At 42.1% G+C, this 26,331-nt stretch overlaps 2 long non-coding RNA genes across 2 annotated transcripts in view; one reads left to right on the forward strand and one right to left on the reverse strand.

Annotated features, from left to right (window-relative positions):
• Positions 1-26,331, forward strand: part of LOC131200983 (uncharacterized) — a 211,203-nt gene that overhangs the window by 41,348 nt on the left and 143,524 nt on the right. The gene's annotated exons all lie outside the window — the stretch shown is intronic.
• LOC131200982 (uncharacterized) lies at positions 4,688-25,313 on the reverse strand. Its single transcript, XR_009155750.1, has 4 exons — positions 24,695-25,313; positions 21,482-21,557; positions 19,150-19,563; positions 4,688-5,795 (listed from the first exon to the last, which is right to left on the reverse strand). It is a non-coding gene; the product is annotated as an uncharacterized LOC131200982 (long non-coding RNA).

Below are 26,331 nucleotides of genomic sequence, written 5' to 3' on the forward strand. Positions count from 1 at the left end.
TTGTGCTTCTGTACTACTTTCTCTTAAAATAACGGCAAGAGAGATACTATTGAAAAAGCTGATTAAGAGATTGATCACCATGGAAAAATCTCTATAAGGCAGGAGTCCCCAACTCCCGGTCCACAGCCCGCTGCTGGGCACGTCAACTGTTAGGAACCGTGCTGTGCTAATGGGCATATGTGCAAAGCTGTGTTTGCACAAGTGGTGTGTAAAAGAAACATCCTCTCTCCCCTCCCTGCTGCCACCGCCACCACCACAAGTCTGTAGAGCCAGAAAACTATACAGGATCATTAACAGTCAACACTGAGATGATGACAAAATAATATTCAATCATTAGAATCAGAATAGAGCTGGAAGGGACCTTGGAGGTCTTTTAGTCCAGCTCAAGCAGGAGATCCTATAACCATGATGGTGAACCTATGGCACGTGTGCCACAGGTGGCAGGCGGAGCCATATCTTTGAGCAATGCAACCATTGGCCCTAAATCAGCTCCGCTGCACATGTGCATGCCGAACCTGATTTTTGGGCCTTCCACACTCACTGGAAGTTGGGAAATGGGCCTCTGGGGGTCCTTTGGGGGTGGAGAAAGCCGTTTTTGCCTTCCCCAGGCTTCCAAAAAGCCTCTGGAGCCTGGGGAGGGCAAAAAACGGGCCTATCGGGCCCATTGTGCCATTGCGTGCCAAAAGTGAGGGAGTGTGGGAGTGGGGTTGCGTGGGGGGGGCAAGGCGCATTGAATTATGGGTGTGGGGGGGCATAGCCACCCGCGCTCCCCCCGCTTTTGACAAGCAATGGCAAAAAGGTTAGCCATCACTGTCCTATAACATTTCAGACAAGTGACTGTCCTATCTACTCTTAAAAGTCTCCAGTGAGGAAGCACCCACAATGTCTGAAGGCATCCAACTTGATCCAATCCATTCATACATAGCTTCTGAAATAATAATAATAATAATAATAATAATAATAATAATAATAATAATAATAATAATAATAATAATAATAATAATAATATAATTTGTATACCGCCCTTCTCCCGAAGGACTCAGGGCGGTTTACAACCAGGTAAAAACAACAATCAATAACACAATACAAATAAAACAATAATTAAAAAACTTATTCAAATTTGGCCCCAATTTACAATACAGTTAAACCATAAAACCCAATTAAAAATTAAAAACCCAATAATAAAATCTAAAAATTCTATGCCAGTCCTGCGCGGAAAAATAGGTACGTCTTCAGCTCGCGGCGGAAGGTCCGAAGGTCAGGGAGTTGTCGGAGTCCAGGGGGAAGTTTGTTCCATAGGGTAGGAGCCCCCACAGAGAAGGCCCTTCCCCTGGGGGTCGCCAACCGACATTGCTTGGCTGACGGCACCCTAAGGAGTCCCTCTCTGTGAGAGCGCACGGGTCGGTGGGAGGCAAACGGTGGCAGTAGGTGGTCCCGTAAATAACCCGGTCCTAAGCCATGGAGCGCTTTAAAGGTGGTAACCAACACCTTTGTTGGTTACTACTTTTGCATTCAGTTGCACGGAAAAGATCCTTTTTAAACATTTTGCCAGCGTATTTACCCTTTTTTCAGGTGGGACTTGTACTTACCTAGTTTGAATGGGGAAGAATTCCCAGCTCTTTGTCTTTCTCAGCAACATCCAGCCCCGTAAGCAACTTCCCTGCTCTGTTTTTAACACGCTTTAGTTTGTTTGGCTTCAGAGACCTGACGAGATCACCGCTCGAAGGCTTTTAATTTTCTTAGCTGTCATACAATGTGGCATTTCAGGTCAGTTCAAGCGCTCTTAATCTAATATCTGCTGCAATGGAAACGGTGAGTATATCAGTCAATATGAAGTAAAGTCTAGGGCTCATAGCGAGTGGGAAGGTACAGGTAGTCCTAGACTTAAGAACAACAGCTCATTTAGTGGCCATTCAAAGTGACAGCGCTACTGTAAAAAGTGACTTACGACCATTTCCCACAGTTAATGACCTTTGCAGCATCCCCATGGCCACGTGATCCAAATTCAGATCCTTGGCAATTTGACTCATACTTACGACCGTTGCTGTCTCCCAAGGTCACGCGATCCCGTTTTGCGGCCTTCTGACAAGCAAAGTCAATGGGGAAGCCAGATTCACTGAACAACCCTGTTCCTAACTTATCAACTGCAGTGATTCACTTAATGAATGAGGACTTAATGAATGAGGACCCAGATTGTTGAGGGCAATAAAAGTTGACTTTGTATATAATATACAAATGGATGAAGACTATTGCTTAACACAGTGTAAACCGCCCTGAGTCTTCGGAGAAGGGCGGGATATAAATTCAAATAAAAAAAAACAACTCAGGCAAGAAAGTTTGTAAAGTGGGTTAACAAATGTCTCACTGAACAGCAGAAATGTTGGGCTCAAATCGGGTTCGTAACTCGAGGACTACCTGTATTGGTAATCTCATGACAATCTTCTGTCCGTTTTTAATCTTTGCCTTTTTATCTCACATCCCCTTGAACTTTCTGCAACCCTTCAGGCTTAGAAGAGTTGTCTTCGGTCTTTACATTACCTTAATGGCTGCAGCTTCTTTCTTTGCAAACAACATTTCTCTCCAGTTTATTTATTTTATTTTATGTGGAGGGAAAAAAAAGAGACGAAAGAATGTAACATGCGCTGTTATACTGTATACCTGAAAACACTGTTTGTGCAAAGTTTTAACTTTGATCTTAACTGTTAATTTTAACTAATAATGTTGTATGCTTGTTCTAATTGCTTATATCTGTTTCTAATGTTTGGATTTTGGAAGTTACTTTGATAATCAGCCAAAGAGGTGTTCACTATTTGGGTCCAAAACTGGCAAATGTTTTTGGGGTCTCCCACAGTCATGTCATTAAACCTGTCAGTAACCCTTTAAAGGAGCTACATCTTTTCCTGTTCTTTGTAGAAAGGGTGATGAAGCTAAGCAACATCATGGCTGCTTAATACTTGCATGAGAGACCTTCAGTGCATACTAGGATTCTAGGCAACACTGAAAAATTGAAAATAAAAATCCCAGAAGAAATACACAGAAAGTAATCTATGTTGGATTGTTGATAAAACTGCTTTGATAGTCACGGAATTACCACTTGAGTTTACCTCAGATGAGACCTACCGTATTTTTGGGAGTATAAGATGCACCTTAGTTCTTGGGGAAGAAAATAGGAGAAAAAAATTCTGCCTACCAGGTATTCATCTGGCTAGTGTCCTTAGCCTGGTCAGCTTCAGCACATTAGTTCGCTTGCTGGTTTTGAGGTTGGGGCTGGTTAGGGCTGAAAAACAGCTGATCGTCGGAGGGAGCAGCAATTAGAAAAGTAGGAAAAACACAGAAGATTGCTTGGGGCTGAAAAACAGCTTCAAAAGCACAGCTGATCGTTGGAAGTGACTAAAGCAGTCGAAGCGCAGAAGGGGTAAGAGAAGGTAGCAGCTCTTCCAGGTAGCTATTTTGGGCACCGTGCAGCCTCCAAACATGTCGCGTTTTCGGGCGGTGATTGGCGGTGATGTGCTTTGGCGATCCCCACAGCCTTGAAGGGTTCTCAAATGGAGCATTTGGAGGCTGAAAACGCAACATGCAGAGAGCCCTAACACACAAGCCATTGTTGGTGGCAATCTCTGCAGCCAGGAAGAGGACATGCGGAGGCCGGCGGGTGGGTGGGGTTACATTCGGAGTATAAGACGCACCCAGATTTTCTGCTTTTTTTAGGAGGGAATAAAGTGCATCTTATACTCCAAAAAATATGGTACCTTTTGTTTTCAGCTGGAAGTACCCAAGCAGTCTAGAGATATCGAGTTAAATTGTGGCATCGATCTAGTAATTGAGCTGACTTGATTTCCACCTTCCATTTTTCTGTCTACTGTGATTTCAAGTGCCTCAGTCTGAAGAGGGAACTCATTAAGGTAGCACATAAGATGGAGCCATCCGCAAATTGTCTCACATCCGGTTATACTCTTCTGATAGTTTGGCCTTTTCCTCTTGCTCCCCTTTTAAGGGCCATTTGGTTAAGCATGCCTAGGGGCCTCTGGTGGCTCAACAGACTAAGTCTGTCTGTTATTAACACAGCTGCTTGCAATTACTGCAAATTCAAATCCCACCAGGCCCAAGGTTGACTCAGCCTTCCATCCTTTATAAAGTAGGTAAAATGAGGACCCAGATTGTTGGGAGCAATTAAGTTGACTTTGTATATAATATACAGATGGATGAAGACTATTGCTTAACACATTGTAAGCCGCCCTGAGTCTTCGAAGAAGGGCGGGATATAAATGCAAAAAAAAAAAAAAAAGGGAAGGATACATTCTTGATTATAATGACTGTATTTAGAAACTCGGTTGAAGAAACGAAAGATGACCATGTTCTAATATGTAAAAGCAAAGGAGGATTACCAACATCTTCTATAGTTGATGGTAAATGAAATCCAAAACTGTACTGTGCAAATGATTAGCATTGAGACTGGAAAAGAATATTTGTAGCTCAGGATTTTATTTTTATTTTATTTATTTTTTATTTATTAAGTGCATTTGTATACTGACCTTCTCCCGAAGGACTCAGGGCGGTTAACAGCCAATTTAAAAGATACAATAAATATACAAAAGAAACAAAACTAAAATTTATATAAATAGTGGCCAAAATTAAAAACTAAGTAATATAAAAACTAAAACCCCATTTAAAATTACTTAATCAGGCTAGCCCAGCTCGACGGAATAAAAGAGTCTTCAGTTCACGGCGGAAAATCCGAAGGTCGGGGAGTTGGCGAAGCCCCGGAGGCAGCTCGTCCCAGAGGGCAGGAGTCCCCACAGAGAAGGCCCTACCTCTGGGGGTCGCCAGACGACATTGTTTCACCGACGGTACCCCAAGGAGGCCCTCCCTGTGGGAGCGCACAGGTCGGTGGGAGGCTGTTTGTGGCAGTAGGTGGTCCCGTAAATAGCCCGGATTGAATGGTGGGGTCCTTATTGCTCTCTGAATTTGGCTGTTTACTTGCAGACATTTCATTTCCAAACTAGGTATCATCATCAGTGCTAGAAAGGAGTGGGCTTTGCTCTCATTTTTTTTTTGTGTACTTGTGGCTTTCCCTGCCAGTGTTGGTGGGAGTTTTTGTTGGTTCTTTCATCTGGCTGTTGTTTACTGTTGTTTGAGTTGGTGGTTCCTTAATTAGGGTATTTACTTCTTGACTGTTGGTATCTGTTGGTATCTTAGTGCTTGATCTCTGCTCATCTGGGTGTTGATTGCTGATAAGGAGGTGTTTTGGTCTCTTTATTTCCTTTTTGGCCTTTTGATTATTGCTTTTGAATGGAATCTAGATATTATTTATCTCTGTGTGCTGGTTGATGGCTGATTTGTCTGCGTATCAGGCTTCCAGAAATTCTCCAGCATTTTTGGATTTATTGGCTACTGAGGTAAGAATGCTAGGCTGATGATCGACAGGCTCATGTTCAAGACTCGCTACTGCCATGGGATGAGATCCCATCATACACTCCAGTTCCTGCTGCCCCATGGGTGACCATAAGTAGAGAAATGGGTACCCTCGTTAGGCAACTTCACAGGGATGCGAAAGGAGTCCCCAACTGGGTGTCCTCTGGGCAATGGTCATGTCACCAGCAAATCCTTTCACCACTTCTACTACCTCTAGTTGGTATTCAGTCAGAATTTTATGTTTGCTTCTATTTAGGGTTACTCGGCTTCATATTTCCCCTCAGTGTTCGGCTTTGGACTCTTCTTCAATTGAAAAACTTTACTGATTTTTCCATATGTGCCAATTTAGTTGTTTGTGTTTGGGGAGAAACGAGCCATATAAGCTGGAAAAAAAAAAAGGGAAAATAATTTGCTGATTTCACACTAGATTATAGTGTGGAAATATATATTTTTGTCAACAGTGACATAAGGTAATTTTGTGACACTTTTAATTGCTGTGTTTCCATATCCATGCCTTTGGATAACTCATTTTCAAGTTGCTAGGATTTTATTTGCTTGTTCAGTCTTAATTTAACAACATTTTGGTGTAATAATCACTGGTCTGATGATGCTTACAAAAGAGTGGAGCTCTTTCAGTGATTTTAGAGGAAAACATTTCTACACACTGATTACTAGTTCTGTTTTGCCTCTTTATTCTAACCTTGAAATGGAATCTTTTACTTGAAAATTAACCTTGATTTTCCAAAATGAGTTTTGAATAGTCAAGATAAATCCTGTAACATGATTCGCCATACATAATCTAGATTGTTAGTTATAAAAGTAGATCAGGCTTGGTTTTTTTTCCTTCCACCAAAAGAAAAATAATAGGAGAAGGGAAGGATTTTGATAAGTTAATATTCTCTATTTGTTTCTATGGATGAAATGCTGTATTTAATGAATTGATGCTAATTGCATATTGCTTAAGAAATTTAGTTTCTGTGCCCTATACAAAGAAGGAAAATCAAGGTAAGCTTCCTGTTAAGTTTGGGTATTGACGAGGCAGGAGACCAGGTTAGTGACAACAGCTCTTTAATATAGTGTGACCCAGCAAAACTCTGGAGAAAAACCTCTCCTTATATACACTTCAGCCTGAGGCTGCATCCAATCAGAAACGAGATATTTCCCGCCTAAAACTCCCGCCAAAACTTACAGTAATACATTACACTCCTTCCCTCCCAGAAGGCACTTTGCCAATATTTGCATATTACTTCTCTACGTAGTCCTGCAGGTACGTGGGGCGTCTCCTGACTCTCCCGGACCTGCGCAGTTCACTTTCTGGAGTTGAGTCGAGCTTGCCGGAGGGACTTTTCGTTCCTCTGAGCTCCTCCTCCCGCCATCCGGCCCTGGATTATTCGCCGGCTCGGACCTGCTGTCCTCTAGAGGGACCGGAGGGTGTCGCTGGACCTCGCCTGACTCAGATAAGTCTCTGTTTGGTTCTTTGCTTACGCTTTCTGTTTGTTCTTGGCGCCGGTCAGCTGTGGGGTTAATTAAATCATAGTCAGGGCTGTTCTCGCCTAATTCTGCCTTATCGCTCAATCTGTTTCTTAATTGATCTATGTGGCGCCTCAGATTCTGCCATCGTCTAGTTCCACTAGATAAGATTTGGGGCCCGTTTGTCTATGACTATCCCCTCTTCCAGTTAGGGCCGTCGCTGTAATTATGTGCCCACACCGAGTCTCCTATGTTTAACTCTCGGATTCTATCTGGTCTTGTTTTGAACCCGTCCTGCACGTAGTTCGGTGTAGCCGGTCTAGCGGGCACCGTAGCTTCCGCCCATTAATAGCTCGGCTGGGCTGCGGCGGTGGCCACACAGGGGTCCTGTGTTGGACGGTTAGGAATCGTCGATTTGTGCCTGCCAATCGCCGGGCCGCCGTGATAGCGCTTCTTTCGCACTCCGGACAAAGCGTTCAGCAAGGCCGTTCGACGCAGGGTGGAACGGCGCTGAGAGGGCATGTCGGATGCCCTCTTCAGCCAGGTACCCTTCAAATAATGCTGCGGTGAACTGTGGGCGTTATCGGACACGAGGGTGTCCGGTAGCCCGTGCGTGGCGAAAAGGTGTTTTAGTGCTGAGATGACAGCTCCAGCGGTTGTGGATTTCATTAGGATGATCTCCAGCCATTTGGAGAATGCATCCACCACAATTAGAAATGTTTGGCCGTGGAAGGGCGGCAAAATCAATGTGTATGCGGGACCAAGGGCCTTGGGGTTTCTCCCACTCCAAAACTGGGGCCGTGGGTGGTAGTGGTCTGGATTCCTGACATACTTGGCATCGGCCAACCCTGTCACTGATTTCCCTGTCCATTAGGGGCCACCAGACATAGCTCCTAGCCAAACCCTTCATCCTCACAATTCCTGGGTGACCCTCATGCAGGAGTTCCAGAACTTTTTCTCAGCTTCTCTGGAACTACCACCCTATCCCCCAGAGCAGGCACCCCTTGCACAGACAATTCCCTTTTTCTTTACAAATTCCTTGAAACGCGGCGCAGGGCCATCCCTTGAACCCAACTGATTACAGTCCTTAAAACAACGTCCGGTAGGAGGCCGAGCCACTTCCTGCGATGTGACTGGCCCCAGTCCAAAGAGTCAATTAGTAGAACGGTGTGCCCGGGTGGGGTCCTCGATTTCCCTGGCAATGGGCATCTGCTCAATGCGTCCGCATGCCCCAGCTCCTTTCCAGGCCGATGCTGCAGCTTGTAGGAGTATGCGGTCAAAAATAGTCCATCTGGTCAGTCTAGGTGAGAGTGCTACTGGCGTTGGGCGGTCGCCAGCCAGTAACCCCAATAGCGGTCTGTGATCAGTAACAATTTGAAATCTCGCCCAAAAACGTATTCGTGAAATTTTTCACCCTGACACTATTGAGAGCCTCCCTATCTAGCTGGCTGTAATTCCTTTCAGCCGGGACATCGTTCGTGAATAGAACGCTATAGGGGCTTCAGTGCCGTTTGGGAGTCTGTGGCTAAGTACAGCTCCTACTCCATAGGGGACGATCACAAACCAATACTAACGGCAGTCTGTTGTTGTATTGTATTAACAGGCTATCGCTTGATAGCAAACTTTTTACTGCCTCAAATGCCCTATTCTCTGACTTCCCCCACGACCAAGCAGTGTTTTTTCCAAGCAATTTATGCAGCGGTTCAGCAACGGTTGCCTTGTCTTTTAAAAACACGGCGTAAAAGTTTACCAGACCCAGGAAAGCCTGGAGTTCTGTCTTGTTTTTGGGTGCTGGGGCTCTCTTTATCGCCTTGACTTTGCTCTCAGTGGGTGAATCCCTTTTGTCTATTCTATAGCCCAAAATTCAACAGATTCGACCCTATCTGACACTTGCTTGCTTTGACTTTTAATCCTGCCGACCTAAAATGGCCAAAACTTTCCTTAATCGCTTCCCAGTTCTCTTAAATCTTCCCTGATACCAACACATCATCGAAATAGTCGACTCGGTAACCCTTGTAGAGCCGCTCCATCAAATTTTGGAATAGCCCGGGGCCACACTCACCCGAACTGTAACGGGTGCACTTAAAGGCACCCGGTGCGTTACAATGGTCTGGGCCTCAGCTGTGCTAGCATCTACGGGTAGCTGTTGGTACGCTTGTGCCAAGTCTAATTTGGCGAAAACTTGTCCGTGCCTAGTGAGTGCAATAAGTGTTGCACTACTGGAACTGGGTAGGCGCTCTTTTGCAATGCTTTGTTCAAGGTAGCCTTGTAATCAGCGCAAATTCTTATGGACCCGTCTGGTTTTATAGGGTGACGATTGGCGTCTCCCATTTGGCATGGTCAACTGGCACTAGTATCCCTGGCTGACTAATTTATCTAACTCTTTGTCGATTTTAGGTTTGAGTGCAAAGGAACCCTCCTTGCCTTTAACCTAATGGGAGCTATTTGGGGTCTAAATTGAAGGAGATAGGGGTCCCTTGTACTTGCCTAAACGGTCCTCGAATACGTCTGCGAATTCCTCCAGTAGGGCGTTTGCAGGTTGCATCCGCTCGGTGGGCGCCAGTCACCCCATTCCCAACGCCCGGAACCAGTCTAGCCCCAGCAAGCTTGGCAAGGTTCCTCGACTAACGTGATGGGCAGGGTCTTTTCGTATGTCCCGTACTTGACCTCGACGGTCGTTGTCCTCGAACAGGGATGCGGTTGCCCTGGTAATCCTGCACCCGGGCCGTTGTTTCTGTAGCTTGCGCTTTGCGATGTCGGCAAGGCTTTCACAAAAGTGTCCCAGGACATGATTGTGATAGCTGATCCTGTGTCTACTTCCAGTCGGCACGGTACGCCTTCAATTGTCGGGTTTGTGAAGATCTTTTCTTGATGCGGGTAGCTGCGTGGTCTATGGTAACAGTCATTCGGTTTGACTTGCGCTCTTTCTTTCCTGGCCAATCGCGGTCGCCTCGCCGATCTCGCGCTCTGATTGGCTGGTTTGAAATTTCGGAATGTGGGGTTTGCATCTCTGACTCAGAGCCGCTCTGATTGGCGATTTGAATTTTCGGCGGGAAGGTTGGGGTGCTCGGCAGACTTGAGCCAGGTGCCCTTCCTTTCACACCGCCGCAAATGGCGTCCCTGAACTTACATCTTTGGCGCTGATGTCGCCCGCAACTTCCGCATTCCTCCGGGTCTTCCTTGTCGATTTTCCGGTGTAGTGGACTTCTTCCTCCTCTTCGCTGGTTGACTCACGATAGGTTTCTTCGTGGTGGACTGTGCTCGCTTTGCGCCCGCCATCGGCGTGAGTCGCTTTGTAAGGTGTCTGCTGCATGGTTGGACATCTCATGGGCTCTGGCTTCGTCCAGGCGTTTGCCAATGTCAGGTTGCTCTTGGCTAGCACCCGCCCCCCCAAACGGATGTCTCTGACCCCCCGTATAAGTTGTTCCAGCAGCCCTTCGTCCAGATCGCGGTACTCGCAATGCTTGGAGGCTTGTCCCAGGGCTGCCATGTAGTCGCTGATAGAGTCGCCTTCTTGTTGCCTGCGCTCCCCAAACTCGCATCGTCGAACGATTTGGACGGGGCTGGTGCGTAGTGATTCTTCAGGAGGGTCTGAAGGGTCTGCCACGATACGGAGTGTAGCGGTGTTGGCTCCGCTAGGCTTCTGACGGCGATGACTGCTGACCCACAGTGGCTTATGAAGTAAGCCCGTTTGCGGTTGTCGGAGACTCCCTGTAACTCGTTTGCCTCCAGGAAACTTTCGAAACGGGTCATATATATTCCCCATGTCTCCTGGGCAGGGTCAAACGGAGTGGGTGGCGTGTAGCCGGTCATCGCTGCATTCGCCGTCACCTTGCTGGGTTTGATTCTCGTAGTGAGTTCAGCTCTGTTCTGGTGCTCTGCCTCAATATCCCATCCTCGTCGCCAATGTTAAGTTTGGGTATTGACGAGGCAGGAGACCAGGTTAGTGACAACAGCTCTTTAATATAGTGTGACCCAGCAAAACTCTGGAGAAAAACCTCTCCTTATATACACTTCAGCCTGAGGCTGCATCCAATCAGAAACGAGATATTTCCCGCCTAAAACTCCCGCCAAAACTTACAGTAATACATTACACTTCCTAAAGATTAGACTGTATTATTTGGATCTGGGTAATTTCATTTTAAGCTGGTTTCAGTCAAACTGAGATCCTCCCCTTTTGTGTTTCTTGATAAAGTGGTCTGTCAACAGCCTGTTGCTTGGCAAGGCCTTAGCTGCTGCATATTGAGATACGGGGAAACCGTATCTCCAGAGCTTCAATGAGAGAGGATATGTGGTGTCAAAGGAAAAGGTTAAACATATTCATGAATGCAAAACTAAAGAAGAAGATTCTTTAGGTTCTTCTTAAACTGAATGGCTTAAACTGGGTACATGTGTGACTTTTTTTTGAGACGGAATGCGGATGGGCAAGGTAGATATGTCCTTTGTTAAGTTAAAATGGGCTTCAAATCCAATTTTGAAGCATGACAAATGACTGTTGTTGAAGAAAACTTCCTTCTCAGCACTCAGGAAGTCCCCCGCCCCCCAGTTATTCTACAACTATTCAAAGCTTCAAGTATCATCAGCCCACAGCAGATAACATTCTTAATCCCTAGTAATGGGCATACAGTATCATACATAAGAATCAATATGATATAGATGATTAGGAATAGGATGGCCATGTTGTGTCTTTTGCAGCTTTTATTCTGTTGTACATAGTGCTTTGCTGTTTGAAGCCCCTTCTTTTTAAGCCTATTTTTAAATGGGAGGAAGCTTGAGGAGACAAAACGGAACCCTTTCTCCTACGTAGCAGATTTATTTTTTAATTACCATACGATGAGAACATCATAAAGAGAAGAAAACATTCAGTATACAGATAGCCCTTGACTTAACAACGGTTCATTTAGAGATGGTTCGAAGTCACAACGGCACTGAGAAAAGTGACTTATGACCATTATTCACACTTCCATCCATTTCAGCATCCCCATGGTCACGTGGTTTGCGTTAGGATGCTTGACAACTGGTTGATATTTATGACAGTTGTAATATCCCGGGGTCATGTGATCCTCTTTTGCCACCTTCTGACCAGCAAAGTCAATGGGGAAGCCAGATTTATTTTAACAACTGTGTTCCTGGCTTAACAACAGCTGTGAGTCACTTAACAAATGTGGGAAGAAAAGTCGTAATATGGAGCAAAACACTAAGTGAGTTCTAGGCTCAATGGTGGTTGTAAGTCAAGGACTATCTGTATACACAATCCACGTAATTATATACAAAACTTCTACCAAGTGAGGCAGTGGCCTCATACTAAGAACATGGAAGAAGGTCATTTTATTATAGTCTTTCCCACTGTAGCAGGAAACATATTGTCTGTCTCTTTCTTTCTTTCTTTCTTTCTTTCTTTCTTTCTTTCTTTCTTTCTTTCTGTCTTTCTGTCTTTCTGTCTTTCTTTCTGTCTGTCTTTCTTTCTTTCTCTCTCTCTCTCTCCTTCCCTCCCTCCCTCCCTTCTTTCTTTCTTTTTTTTCCATCTTCCTTTCCTTCCTTCCTTCCTTCCTTTCTTTTTCCCTCCCTCCCTCCCTCCCTTCCTTTCTTTCTTTTCTTTGCCACCCATCTCACTGTCAAGCGACTCTGGGAAATGGGGAGAAAGCAAGGACAGGCGGGCTCAAATCTTTTTAGTAAGATGCTCACTAAGTGATCTTGGATTGAAAAGTAAGCCTTATGTTGTGTCTCGCTCGCTTTCCCCGCAGCCGGGTCCCTCTTATCTCCTGCCGAACGCTGAGGAATGTCCTGGCATGCCTCCAGGCCCCAGCCCTGGCACCATGCCCAGACAGGCCGAAGGGCCTGACGTGCCTCCAGCCCCCAGCCCTGGCTCCATGCCCAGGCAAACGGAGCAACTAGACCCCTCCCCCTCCCCCACAGCATGTGAGCCTGAGGAATGTGAATTGCCAACAGCTGGAGACTGGAGAGATCTTCGCTTCAGGAGAATTGATACGCGGCGTCAGCAAAAGGAAGGGAGGGGCAGGCCTGGATAAGTGCTGAGTCATGGAGCCACACCCCATGGCCTATATAAAGGATCTGCTTTCTGGCATTCTCTGAGTCAGGCAAAGTCTACCTTGGATTGCTGAAGTCACTTCCTGGTCTCCTGCCTGCCTTGAGAACTTTGCTAGGACTTTGGCAGAGCTGCAGAGGCACGCCTGATACGGACTTCCCCGACCCGGCCGTCAGCAGAAGAGTGGGACACGACACCTTATTTTAAAAAGATTCCTTCACATTTCCCTGAATTTTACAGATCCAGAATAACAGAATTAGAAAAGGATCTTGGAGGTTCTCTAGTCCAACCTGCTGCTCAAGCAGGAAGCCCTATTTCATTTCAGTCAAATGGCTATCCAATCTCTTCCTAAATACCTCTAGCATTGGAGCACCCACAACTTCTGGAGACAAGTCATTCCACTGATTAATTGTTCTAATTGTCAAGATCTATCCTTAATACTAGGTTGCTTCTCTCCTTGATTAGTTTCCAACCATTGCTTCTTTTCCTGCCCTTAGGTGCTTTGGAGAATAGGTTGATCCCCGTCTTCTTTGTGGCAACCCCTCAAATCTTGAAACACTGCTATCATGTCACCCTTAGTCCTTAAACTAAATTTACGCAATTCCTGCAACCATTCTTCATATGTTTTAGCCTCATCCCCTAATCATCTTTGTTGCTTTTCTCTACACTCATTTATATCATGGTGGCTAAAACTGGATGCAATATTCCAAGCTGGTGTTAACCAAGGCATTATAAAGTTCAAATGATCTTGATCCAACTGGTTTCAAAGTATTCTCAATAGAACGGGCACAGTTTGTATTCTCCATTGTTCCATTTTCTTAATCTCCTAATTTTATAAAGAATAATATGGTTTCACATTTTTCTGTCACTTTCAATTCTTTGGCATATTCTTCAATTTTAAGACACAGGTCTATCTAAAACTAGTGTTGCATAAAATTGTAATGTTTCTTTTGTAATATTTCATCTGCATGCAGGATTTGTATTAGTTCTTTTTTGTCATGATGAAAGCGAATGTGGCCATTCATTTTCCCTCCAAGGGAGAAGTTTTGAATTTTCTCATGGGTGGAATTTGAAAGATCTGCATTTATTTAGCATTTAGGGTATACAAAGGGTATTTATAAGTAAATATTTTATATATATAAGTAATCTGTTTATTTGATTGTTGCACACTGCTCAAAGTTGCTTTTTGTGAGATGGATGACTGTACAGATTTCATTAATAAATGCTTTAAAATGGATTCTTATATTTTTATATCTATTGTTTTTATTTATTATTTGACTGTTGTACACTGTCCAACGTCACAAATTTGATAAATCAATCAAATCAATCAATACTTTACAATTATCTTTCTTGTATTCAATCTGTATTTCCACTGTTACAATTACATTCCCAAATAAGATATTATGAGAGCTTATTTTTTTCTTAATGTTGGGAATTGCGGGCACGTGAGGAAACTTTATAATGTAAATGTATAACAAAATAGCCACAAACAATCCGCACTAGCAGCCTCTGCCATCTCCATTCAAGCGCCAGGGAAATCAGGAGATCTAGGCAGTTCAAATGGGTATAAAAATTTATTGTAAGCTTCAGCTCTCTACAAGAATCTGAACTACAAACGGCCAAAGCAATTTGGTGGTAGATAAGGAATTCAAAGTGGGCTGGACTTAGATCTCTTGTGGGAATGAAGGGACTCATGACTGATGATGCCCTTGACCCCTCCCTTGGGCTCAGCCTGGTCATGTCTCACACCTCCAAAATAAAGTAAGCTCAAAAATTTCACTGAAAGACATTAGAAATTTTTAAGGACCTAGAAGACTGTCTAGTAGAAGGAGAAACTTATTCTACAGAAGACGAAACATTTGATAAATGGTAAGGCAGATTTCAGAACAGATCTCTTGCTAGCCTAGAAAGAGGCTAAACTAAATAATCTTCCTTCCTCTTCCTTCCTGATTTGATCTACTGAAGAAATTTGTATGAAATTAGCTACTGGTTAATTTCATACAAATGGGACACTAGTAGCTACTGCTCCCTTTATTTTCAGGCTTCGGGAAAAAGAACCCTTGCTTTTCAGATCAGATTTCCATGTTTGTTGCCAGCTGGAATTTAGCTGGACAGGGAATAATTGAGGCTCAAAATCAAAGGACTTGATTAATGTGTAACACATTTCAGAAAAGCATCTTCAGCACACGAGTGCCAGCCAGTGCTCTTCTGAGAGTTGTGTACGTTATGGATGATTGCAGTCAGTCAGATTTTTAGACTGGACTTGGCATTCTTATCCACATATTGACTTTTTCCCAAGGACCTGTCATAGGTAGATGTTGTTTGATGATATTAAAGGTACCACACGATGTAAGCTGTTCCAAGGAAAGCTGCCTTTTGCAATTGACTGGTGATTTTTTCAATGCCGTGGGTATCCTCCAGTTGTTTTGGGATGGCAACCAAGGTGCCTATTACGATTAGTGCTATCTTTGCTTTCTTTTCATTTAGTTTGTCAAGATAAATGTCTTGGCACAAAGGCACAAAGAACTAGAAGACACTAGTGATCAGGGAAGTTTATTTATTGCTTCTTGCTATTTACAAAAATCATGCCAGACCAGTTGAACACTCCGAGAACAGCCAGATAAGAGCTCCAACGATTTTTTTTGGGTGTGTGTGTGTGTAAGTGTCACATTTCCATCACTTCCTCCCTTGCAGGAATTCCCAGCTAGCCATTCTCTTAACTCCACCCTTTATCACATATGTCTTGTTCAACCTATTTCTTCTGGACTTCTGCTATTTTTGAAGGATGTTGTTTAGGACCAGACTAAATAGCTAAAAGCTATTCGAATTCTCAAAATTGCCTCCTTTACAAGTCCAAAGCAAATGTAGAAATTCAACAAAATGGTTGAATTTTAATAGTCATTTGTTGTCATGCATAAGGTTGGAGATAATGCCTTTTAGGCATCAGTCTTTTAAACTGTGAGTACAAAATATAAAAGAAGTATTAATTTCAGGCTACGTTCTCTAACTCCCTCAGTCTTTGGAATAAGGAATGATTACCAGTGTCTTATTCACAGGTATTCATGACTTAAAATTACTACCCTGATAATTAAACGAAATTGCTCTTTGTTCAGATGTCTGCAGTTACTATTTATTAACATATAAAGATTCTGTGCTGTGGTTATACTTCGGTATGAGGAATTAATTAACATTTCTGAATCATGTTTAGCATTTTATTCTATAATTTAAGTCCTGATTGGAGCCAACTTAGGCTAAAACACTGGCAAAATTGACTTTGTCAATGACTAAAACATCTAGTAGGGCTGCGATGGCTCAGTGGCTAAGACACTGATCTTCTCGAATCGAAAGTTTGGCAGTTCAGCGGTTCAAATCCCTAGTGCTGCGTAAGGGGGTGAGCTCCCATTACTTGTCCCAGCTTCTGCCAACCTAGCAGTTCGAAAGCACATAAAAATGCAAGTAGAAAAATAGGGACCACCTTTGGTGGGAAGGTAACAGCATTCCGTGTGCCTTTGGCATTTAGTCATTTATTTATTTATTTATTTGATTTCTATACCGCCCTTCTCCTGAAGGATTCAGTCATGCTGGCCACATGACCACGTATATGTCTTTGGACAGCGCTGGCTCTTCGGCTTTGAAATGGAGATGAGCACCACCTCCTAGAGTCAGGAACAACTAGCACATATGTGTGAGGGGAACCTTTACCTTTACCTTAAAACATCTAGAATTAAGCTTGGGCTTAGGGTTAGGCTCAAATTTATCCCTGTATTTATTTTAATAATTTATTACCTGCTTTTCCATGAAGCGGTCAAGGCAGTATACAGAGTATATATTTTTTCATTCCACCTACATTCTGTGAGGCAAATGAGTTTCAGAAAGTGACTGGCCCAGACACATCATGAAAGGTTCCATGGTTTAGGGCCTCTGGTGGCTCAACAGACTAAGTCTGTCTGTTATTAACACAGCTGCTTGCAATTACTGCAAGTTCAAGTCCCACCAGGCCCAAGGTTGACTCAGCCTTCCATCCTTTATAAGGTAGGTAAAATGAGGACCCAGATTGTTGGGGGCAATAAAAGTTAACTTTGTATATATAATATACAAATGGATGAAGACTATTGCTTAACACTGTTTAAGCCGCCCTGAGTTTTCGGAGAAGGGCGGGATATAAATTCAAATAAAAAAAAAAAAAGGGTAGACATAAAGTTGAGTCTTTTTGTTCTAGTTGCACACCTTCATCACTATCCCACACTGAGTCCCACAAAACAGAAACCGAAATAATTTCCAGGTAAATCCAATGGAAATAATTGTCCACAGATAGAGTTCCCATGGTCACATATATAAGAAACAGCAAAAATGGATTTCCCAAGTAAAAAAAAAAAATTGGTTTTCTGGAGAAAACCCTAAAGAAGCCATTACAAAAGAATTCCAGAAGCTGCTGTGAATCAAACACACGACCTGTTTAGAGTGAAATCAGCATTCAAATTATTTTTCCTCTTTCTCTCACCTACACAATGGGAAATTAAGCCCCTTGAGCTTCTTTTAATTAATATTTAATTAATTCTTATTTGGTTGGTTCCACTACTCTGTCTGTGAAGTAATACTTTCTAACATTACTTTTGAACTTCCCTCCTTTGGTTTGAAATTATGCCTCCATGTTCTATTAACAGTGTCAGGTCAGTCCCAGCTTGGGCGTTTAGAAAAGAAAGACTCTTGACTCCTTTAGTAGCAAAAGGTAAATTTTTACTAAAGTGATTACAGCATTAGAAAGCCATAGCTGAAAATCCCCACTTAAGCCCAGGTTTTTTTCCCCCCCTGTTTCTGGTCATCTCTCTAGTGTCCAATAAAATTCAGATTAATTGTTTTGGTAACAGTATTGAGGATTGGCATCTCTTTGATGGGCAGTTGCATTCCATTTCCATGCCTTTGTCCTTGGATTGTTCAACCTATGTCTCTGGCCGACTGTTGGAGTTGTTTCTGTTTTCTATCATCTCCACTCCCTATAGCTCCCCCCCCATGTTTTATGGCAGGCTGCCATTGAGCGAAGCAAGGCTGAAGCAGTGAGATGACAGATCTGACAATCAGATCTATTTTGGTAGCTGCTGTCTAAGAACTGGCTGTCATATTCATTTCGTCAGCAATGCCTATAAACATATGCCATACGTAGCAATAGTTATAGTAAACAGCAATATAGGCATTGCATCATAGTGGCTAATCTTTAAGACTGAAATTACTTCCAGGCTTGTACAAATTAGAATAACAGAGTTGGAACGGAGCTTGGAGGTATTCTAGTCTAACCCCCACCCCGCCCCCGATTAGGCAGGAAACCTTACACCATTTCAGACAAATGGTTATCCAATCTCTTCTTAAAAACTTCCAATTTTGGGAGCATTCACAACTTCTGGAGGCAAGCATACACTGAGAGTCATGGACTAACACTCTGCATAACTATAAAAAGGTTACTTAAGCCAAATATTATTTAGTAACGTTGAATTATCCCCAAATGTTATTACAAAAATTTTTACAACATCCGCTGAAGTTTAAGCCTGGAGATGGAACTGAATCTCAAATAACTTTTTCCCAGTTGTATGTGAACTCTCTGAAACATTGTTGTTCTTGGTTATTTTGTAGGCTCGTGAAGGGCTATCTCTTGGCTTGTTTTGAATTTTCTTTTACTTTGAAAACGTGTCTATTGCCGTATTTCTGGTACTGTAATATGGAATCATCCATTTCAAAGAAAGGATATAGTCAGAGCTGTTTTGTCTCTCTCTCTCTCTCTCTCCCTCTCTCTCTCTCTCCCTCTCTCCCTCCCTCCCTCCCCCCAAATAAGCACTTGACTTTCCACCAGAGCTTTTGATGGCAGTTAGGAGACAGTATTAGATCTGAAAACAAAGCCTGAATGCCAATTGTAAGTGAGCATCATCAAGATTGACTACGTTGAACTTGCTGGATGAGGCAAAACCCGATGAGATGCTAATCCTATCTCACGGGGTTTCACTCTCGGCTGAAACTAATCTCATTAAGTTAAAACTACCTGAGGCTTAAGAGAGAGAGATACACACTGCCATGAGAAATTATATTTATCCTAACCTGGAGGAGCAAAAGGGGGAAGGGAAGAGGGGAAAAAACAGTTTATACCTTGCTTTTGACTTTGTCAGTTTTGAATTACCAGGTCATTTATATCCCTGGGGAAAGTTATTAGCTCATCTGGCTGTACAATTACGTACCTTATCTAATAATCAGTTACACGGACCTGCTCCCACTTCACGGATTGACCTTTCTTTATCCACCTGTTTGAAAATCATTTCTGGTGGAAAATTATGTTCAAATGGCAGTTGATTACTTGGGGTAACTGAGGTCTGTTGGTGCTTCAGAAATAATTTGAAAAAGGGTTAGATTGGATGCCCAAACAGCATTTATCTATGGCTGTTTAAAGCAGTGAAGGATTTTCTCAGGATGGCACAGTTGCCCTCTACAATTACCACATAGTCCTAGGAAAAGATGTGGCTGCTTTAAAATAGTTTTGAATAGAAATTTTTTCGGTGCTTTTAACCTGCATGCTCCTTTTCAAGTTAGATGTAACCTTTTCTTGAGGGGAGAAATGAGATATGCAAAATCAATTGTCGTTTGTCGGCCTGTCACTGTGGGGAAAAAAAAGATGGGGAGGAAAAACTGTTATATAAAATTATTATTATTGACTTTAATATTGTTGAAAGAAAGTTAGATGTTAAAGCTACAGTTAGCATTTATTATTTATCACAGACTCTGCATTTAAATGACTTTCTTTTTGCTATGTATTAGTAAAAAAAAACAACACGCCTCATTTCCATCATTTAAAAATGTATTTGTAACACTATCACTGGGAATGATGCTTCTGCTAAACAGAAGATAAAAGATCTTTTTTGAATTGTTGACAGTCTTAGAATCATTATCAGTGATGGCAGATGAAGTCACCTTCATTTTTCTTAGGAGATTCTTCTTTGAATGCATCATTTCCCAACTTTATTGTCATCCAGAGTTATCTTGCTTTCTTTAAAAAGTGCCACCCATTCTCTCTCCTGCTCTCACATTTGGCCTGTTGGATGTCACCTGCCTTGCTTTCTTTAACTTCAGTCTCACAGCCACCTTTTCAGTGAAATCTACGGCACAGTTCTTGAATTTCAACACCTTGCTGTGACTTAAATCCCATGAAACTGAGTCTAGATTCACTGCAGCCCTCATTCTTTTGTTCTTACTCTATCATTTCATCCATATGTGAATGTAAATTATTGTACTTGGTCTTCAAACCAAGGCAGCAAGTCAGCTTCAAATGTTTCTGTTCTGACCCAGCCTTCGCAAGTAGTGATAAGACATTCACTCCCGAGTAAAACAAACCTCTTTTTTATAACAGGACAATAACAGTCTTTTATTCACATGGATGAACAAAAAAAAAAAAAAAAAGGAAATGCTATTAGTCCCAAAAAACCTGGGAACTGGGAACCAAGAAAACTGACTTGCTTGCTGTATGCTAGAAATGAACGGTTGTCTCTGATAACCGGCCACTCCCAAAACGCATCCTATTTATTTCCCATCCAGAGAAGAGTTGGCTATTGTCTGTGTCTGCCTCTCCCTGAGAGCCGGCTTAATGCTTTCCTTTGCTCTCCTCTCTTTTCCTCTCTGCGCATACCTACATCTGGGATAGGCCCGATCTGTTCCTCCCTGTCACTCAGCTCAGGCCCTGAAGGCAGCTGCCTCTCCAGCTGGGGGAGGATGAAAGGCCCCCGACTCTTTCTCTGTCTCTGATGCTATTTCGTTATCAGAGTCTTCCAAAGGCTCTGAAGCTGGCCAAGTCTCTCCCTCAACCTCTTCCTTGTCGGACTCTGCAGCTAGCTCTGCTGGCAGCTGACGGGCCACAACACATTCCTATACAATATTGCTAAAGATTGGATGATGTTGGTGATGATGATTTGTTGGATTTATTATTGCCTTCCCCCACCCCAAAGGATTCTCTTGTAATCATGGAACTAAGGAAGAGATCCACAATTTGGGATCTCACCCTCATTCTGGATGTGATATGATAAAGCAGCAGTAATAGATTTAACTTACTTTGTCCTTGAAGTTAAGCAGAGAACAAGACAGACCACACAAACTGCAGTGTTTACCATGATATGCAAGTTAGAGCAGAGATTATTTCTCAACAAATCATGGTAATAGCAAGCCTAGTTGCATCCTCTAAAGTTCAACTGGCACAACAAACACAACTAAATAGGTAAATAGGCAAATAAAAATCAACAACCAACATAATACTCACAACCCGTTTTATTTTTCCCCAAATCGCCACCAACTTCCAGAAAATAATAATACATATCCCGGTGTTATTGGAAGTCCAGGGTGAAATAATGACAAAAGTGCCACTATTCTTGTCCATTTGAACAACCTTGCTATTATCCCCTATTTAATGCTATTAACTCATGCTCTATTAAAGCGATTAAGTACATCGGGAAAAGTCCTATTCTCTGTATTAATTTAATTCAGAAGAATCTTTGTTTTTGCCCTTGCTCTGTCCTGTCTCATCCCTACCTCTTTTGGAGTGCAACCACAGGCATGCTGTTCAAAGACTACATGTGATCCTCAGCCTGAAAAACATTGCCGGCCCCTAGCATGGAAGGAGAAAGGAAGAGCATCAAATAATAGTGCCTCATTATTTAAAAAGTAACATTTTCAAAAGCCAACACACTGGGTTAATATCTTGCCCTGTAGGGACAGTAATTAGTCAGGAGCAATTGTAGACCAATTAAAGTAATAATAAAATGTGAACTGAAAACTCCTCCTTTTTGTCTCAGCTTTGTGGTTTCTGAATTTATTAAAAAAAATAAAAGGGGAATATTAAGACAACCCGTGGACACATTATCATTGATTTATTGGAGCTTTCTTTTTTAAAAAAAATGAATTAAAGATAATTTAGCTGTTCGGAGAACAAATCTTTTGTAGGATGTTAACAAAACGTAGTCTCTGTATAGTTCAAATGATTTTGGATATATTGAGCAAAACTTGGTAGGAAATTGGAGTCAAAAATATCTTGCAATTAAACCAACAGTGGAAGACATAATTACCACAGAACATTTGAATGCTGTATTCTTAATTTTTTTCTAACTTATTATGAAACTATCTTCCACTTTAAGTACATCTTTACATGATACACTTTTGGAAACCCAGTGAAGAGTTCCAGGGTTTGAGGATTTTGTATTTAATATGTGCCTAACTCGTTCTGACCTGACCTGTTTTTCAGATTGAGTCATGCATTTGAGATGGGCAGCCCTATACATCTATCATGTTTCCCTGAAAATAAGATTCTGTCTTATATTTTTTTTCAATTCTGAAATAAGTGCTTGGCCTTATTTTCGGGGAGGTCTTATTATTTTGGGGTGTGTGGAGCAAGATGGGGCTCCTCTTGCCATCTTACGTGATTTCCAGCTTTGTCTCCCTAACCCTAACAAGAGGAAATGGCGGGGACTGGCTGTGCATGCATTTAAATATTTTCAGGGAGAGCTTATTTTCAGGGAGGGCTTATTTTCAGGGGGGGCTTATTTTAACACATGCGCTCAAAAGCCTGATTGGGCTTATTGTCCGGGGAGATCTTATTTTCAAGGAAACAGGGTAATTAATTAATGTTCATTGGAACACACTCATCTGGCTATTTGCATTTGAGGGACCGGTGAAAAACTTTGGAAAAACTTCAGTTTTAAAAATAAGAATGATAATAAATTTTGCAAATCGATATCCAGAAAGAAGGAAACTTTGGAGGTGCTTTACCCCTCAGTAATCCCACATGAGAAAAATTCCATAAAGGAAAATATACATTCCCTGGTAACAAGCCAGCACAATGCAAAACACAGATACTTAATAGTAACAGATGTTTTGGTAGGCATTTTAAAAATTCAGAATCATATCCAAAGTGGAGCAAGAAAGCTAAACACTGATTATGTTATAAGGTGGGCTTGTATGCTACCTATTAATTCTGAGTGACAGGCCAAAATTCCTATTTTAACAGAATTGCTTACTGAGTAAGATAATTCACATACCAGCAATGTGGCATGGTGCCAGAAAATTATCCATGTGTTCTGCTGTAAAGTTCTGAGCAGAAACGCTTTTGTGAGCTTCTTGTTTAATTATTATTACTCTTACTGTTTGAGCTAGGTTAAAAGTAGGACACAATGACCTAGGAAGGGATCTTGATAAAGGACAAGGTGGGGTTTCTGTACATCAAATGCTTGGTTGCTGAAATTAGAAGTGTGTGTGTGTGTGTGTGCATGTGTGTTGGAGGGGGAATGTGTCACAGTAGTCTTAACACAGAATCTCATTAAAGCAGCTGTCAGTGTTCTTCTATTTTACCATCACTTCCTCAGTTCCATAAGATGCAACTGTCATTTTGAGTGAACATCGTGCCAAAGAGGCATTTACAAATAAATGAAAAATGTCACAACTGATTTTCCTGGTTTTGGAATACAGGGTGTCAGCTTTGTCGTCAACTGTCTGTGTTACTTCCCCTTTTTCAGATTTCCCATCAGGAAATACCGTTTCATCAGGAAATACTTTTTGATGGTGGTGGGCCTTTTCCCCTTGAGTTTTGTCTCTGATCTTTGGTTACTTTGGGGGTAGTTATTTGGGCCAGGGGCTCTGCAAAGAGACTCCCCTGGTTGGCCTCTCCATTTTTTGTAACCAGGCGAGGAAAAGCAATCATGATTTTAGCATGACAGTACTCGCAGCAGAATTGTTAGCAAAGAGATGGTGATAATTCGCAATGGTTTTCTCCATCCCACTCTCATTTTCGAGCAGTTACAAGGATATTGCACACAGCATCTGCTTGTTTATAGGAGTCATTCATTTTCTTGCCTGTATAATATTCCAGTTCTTTAAATCTAATCGTTGGCAATTCTTTTAGGGTGCATTTTCCTATTGAAAGAAAATGTTCCTGCATGTTTATGTCATTAGAAAATTATGCAGAAGGACAGAGCTGTAGGAAATTGTCTGTTACAAATGAATAAACAATTTTTTAAAAAATTGTATATTACGTATTTATACTGTAGATTTCATTCTGTAGAACTGTAGAACTCCTTTTTGCTCAGGAGTTTTTATTCAGTAGCTTAACAGCATTTAAAAATCAACCCTCCATCCCTTGTGGCAGCAGCTATACAACCAAATCAGACACTTGGTCCGGTCCCTCTCCATTTGTGGTCCTCAGGCCTGCTGACAAAACTGTGTTTTTAGGCCCTTTCAGAAAAGCAACAGAGTGAGGACCAACTGCTCCTTGGTGGGAATGATATCCCATAAAGAAAGGGCCACCACCGAGAAGGCCCTTTTTCATAGTCCCACTAAACATCCATCTCTATTTGATGGGATCTGTAACATGTCCTGCCTTGACACCTTGATGGTCGGGTGGATGTAATAGGGGAGAGATGGTCCTTCAAATATTCTGACCGCAAGGGATGACTTAAAGATAGCCTGCAAAGCACTTCCTCTTCTCATTATTCCACCAAAAAAGTCCCATAAGGTAAGTGAAATTGAAGGAGAGTGATTGGCCCAAAGTTAGTAATACCTAAGACCTCCAGTAACATTTTAACACCTTACATCATGCTGCCTCTTTGGTATATGGATTATGATGGTTAGATAGGGTTGTGCAACTGTTATGTCCCCAAAACATCTGGATTCGCTGGGAACAGGCAGTTAAACTCTAGCAAACAGGTTTTCATACAGATCAAGTTTATTTGGGTGTCCTCAAAATCATAGACTTACAATTATGGTGAGTCAAGGTGAGGTTCATCCTTACTTCATAATCTGTCCCATTTCCTAGTGTAAAATGATGGTAGATCTGTCCCCCTGTTCAGAAAGCATGCTTCTCTCCTCCATGGCAACTCATAATGGCTGGGGCTTTGTTCTGTAGCCCGAGCAGAGAGTCTCAGTGGCCAATCGGACACACAGAAGTGGTCACATGTCCTGGATTACATTTCCCATAATGCAATCTCTCTACATCTCCCACAATGCAATGTCTTAAGGAGACAGCTCTTAATTCTTAAGGTAATTAATTTACTACCTGAAAAGCACAGCAACCCTTCAGATAAACAGGTAGAAAGAAATATTTTCCAGCATGTGTGAAACAAATGTTGCATGCAGTTCCTCAAACCAACATAAGCCTGAGCAAGTTATTATTATTCATTAAAGAGGAATGCCAGCACTGGATGGCCAAAATCCAAACTTTTGTTCAACGGGAGAAAGGTCTCTTCTGCCATCAGTTGGCTATTCTGATTTTTGCAGATTTGATTGCTCTGCTCTTAAGAATTCTCTGTGTTTGCCCTCTTGTACCTCTGAATAAGACCTTTTTGCATTTAATTTTGAAACACTGCCCTGCCCTAAAGATTACTTTGTGCATGGTGACATAGAACAATAACAACTCAATAAAAACTAAGAGCATTTATATAGTCATTGAAAGAGAGCAAAACAAAATGACCACAGTAATTAAATGAAAAAAAAAGTATGCCAGGTTTGTGCAAATATTTGCAAGGCTAAATTAATACAGAGAGAGAGACAGAGACAGAGACAGACAGACTTAAGCCTACAGAGACAGACAGACTTACAGCCTACATCCCATTGGATGGAGGAGAAATTTCTGCTTGGAAAAGAGGGATCCATAGATATCAAGAGATCTTTTCTTCCTAGGAAATCTAAATAATTTTTTTCATGGATCCTGCTGGAAGCAAATTTGAATGGCCAGTGGATCTATACAAAATTAATGTTAGACGAAATAAAGCACAGCTAGTGCTTTTCCAGAGAACAATACATGATGGATATCGATGAAGGAAGCAATTGCTGTTTCCAAATGTACAAAGTAGGAAAGGCATATCCATCATTTTTAAAAATTAAAATTATATTACATGTCTGTAGCTTGATCTCAGCAGATGGGAACATGATAGCCATTGTCTGATCTTGTTCATGCTTGAAAGCTAAATAACATCAAGTTTGGTCAGTGCCTGGTAGAGACTTCTAGTACTCTAGACTTGGAAGCAAACAACCCAAACAAACAGAAGAAAGCCGTGGCAAACTGTATCTGCATTATTGAATGGACTTGTTCATGCAGTCATCAAGTCAACTCAGGTGGAAAAATAGACTACTACCCCTTACTTGCAATTTACGGTCTTCAGTCTTCTTCCTCAACACTTACTGAATTGGCTGAACTGATCATAGGATACTTCATGGTCATTCCAGAGCAGGAGAAGGAATGTTATGTTTCCCCCTTAAAAAAAAACCAAAAAACAGAATGGCATCATTATTGTTGGAAGAAATGTCCATCTGGGTTCAGTTCCAAGTGGGGAAAAAGATACTGGATTCATGGAAGTTGCTTGCAAAGAAGGTTTATTGATGAACAGGACCACATG

This window comes from Ahaetulla prasina, chromosome 6 (assembly GCF_028640845.1).
Source record: "Ahaetulla prasina isolate Xishuangbanna chromosome 6, ASM2864084v1, whole genome shotgun sequence".
Taxonomy (NCBI): domain Eukaryota; kingdom Metazoa; phylum Chordata; class Lepidosauria; order Squamata; family Colubridae; genus Ahaetulla; species Ahaetulla prasina.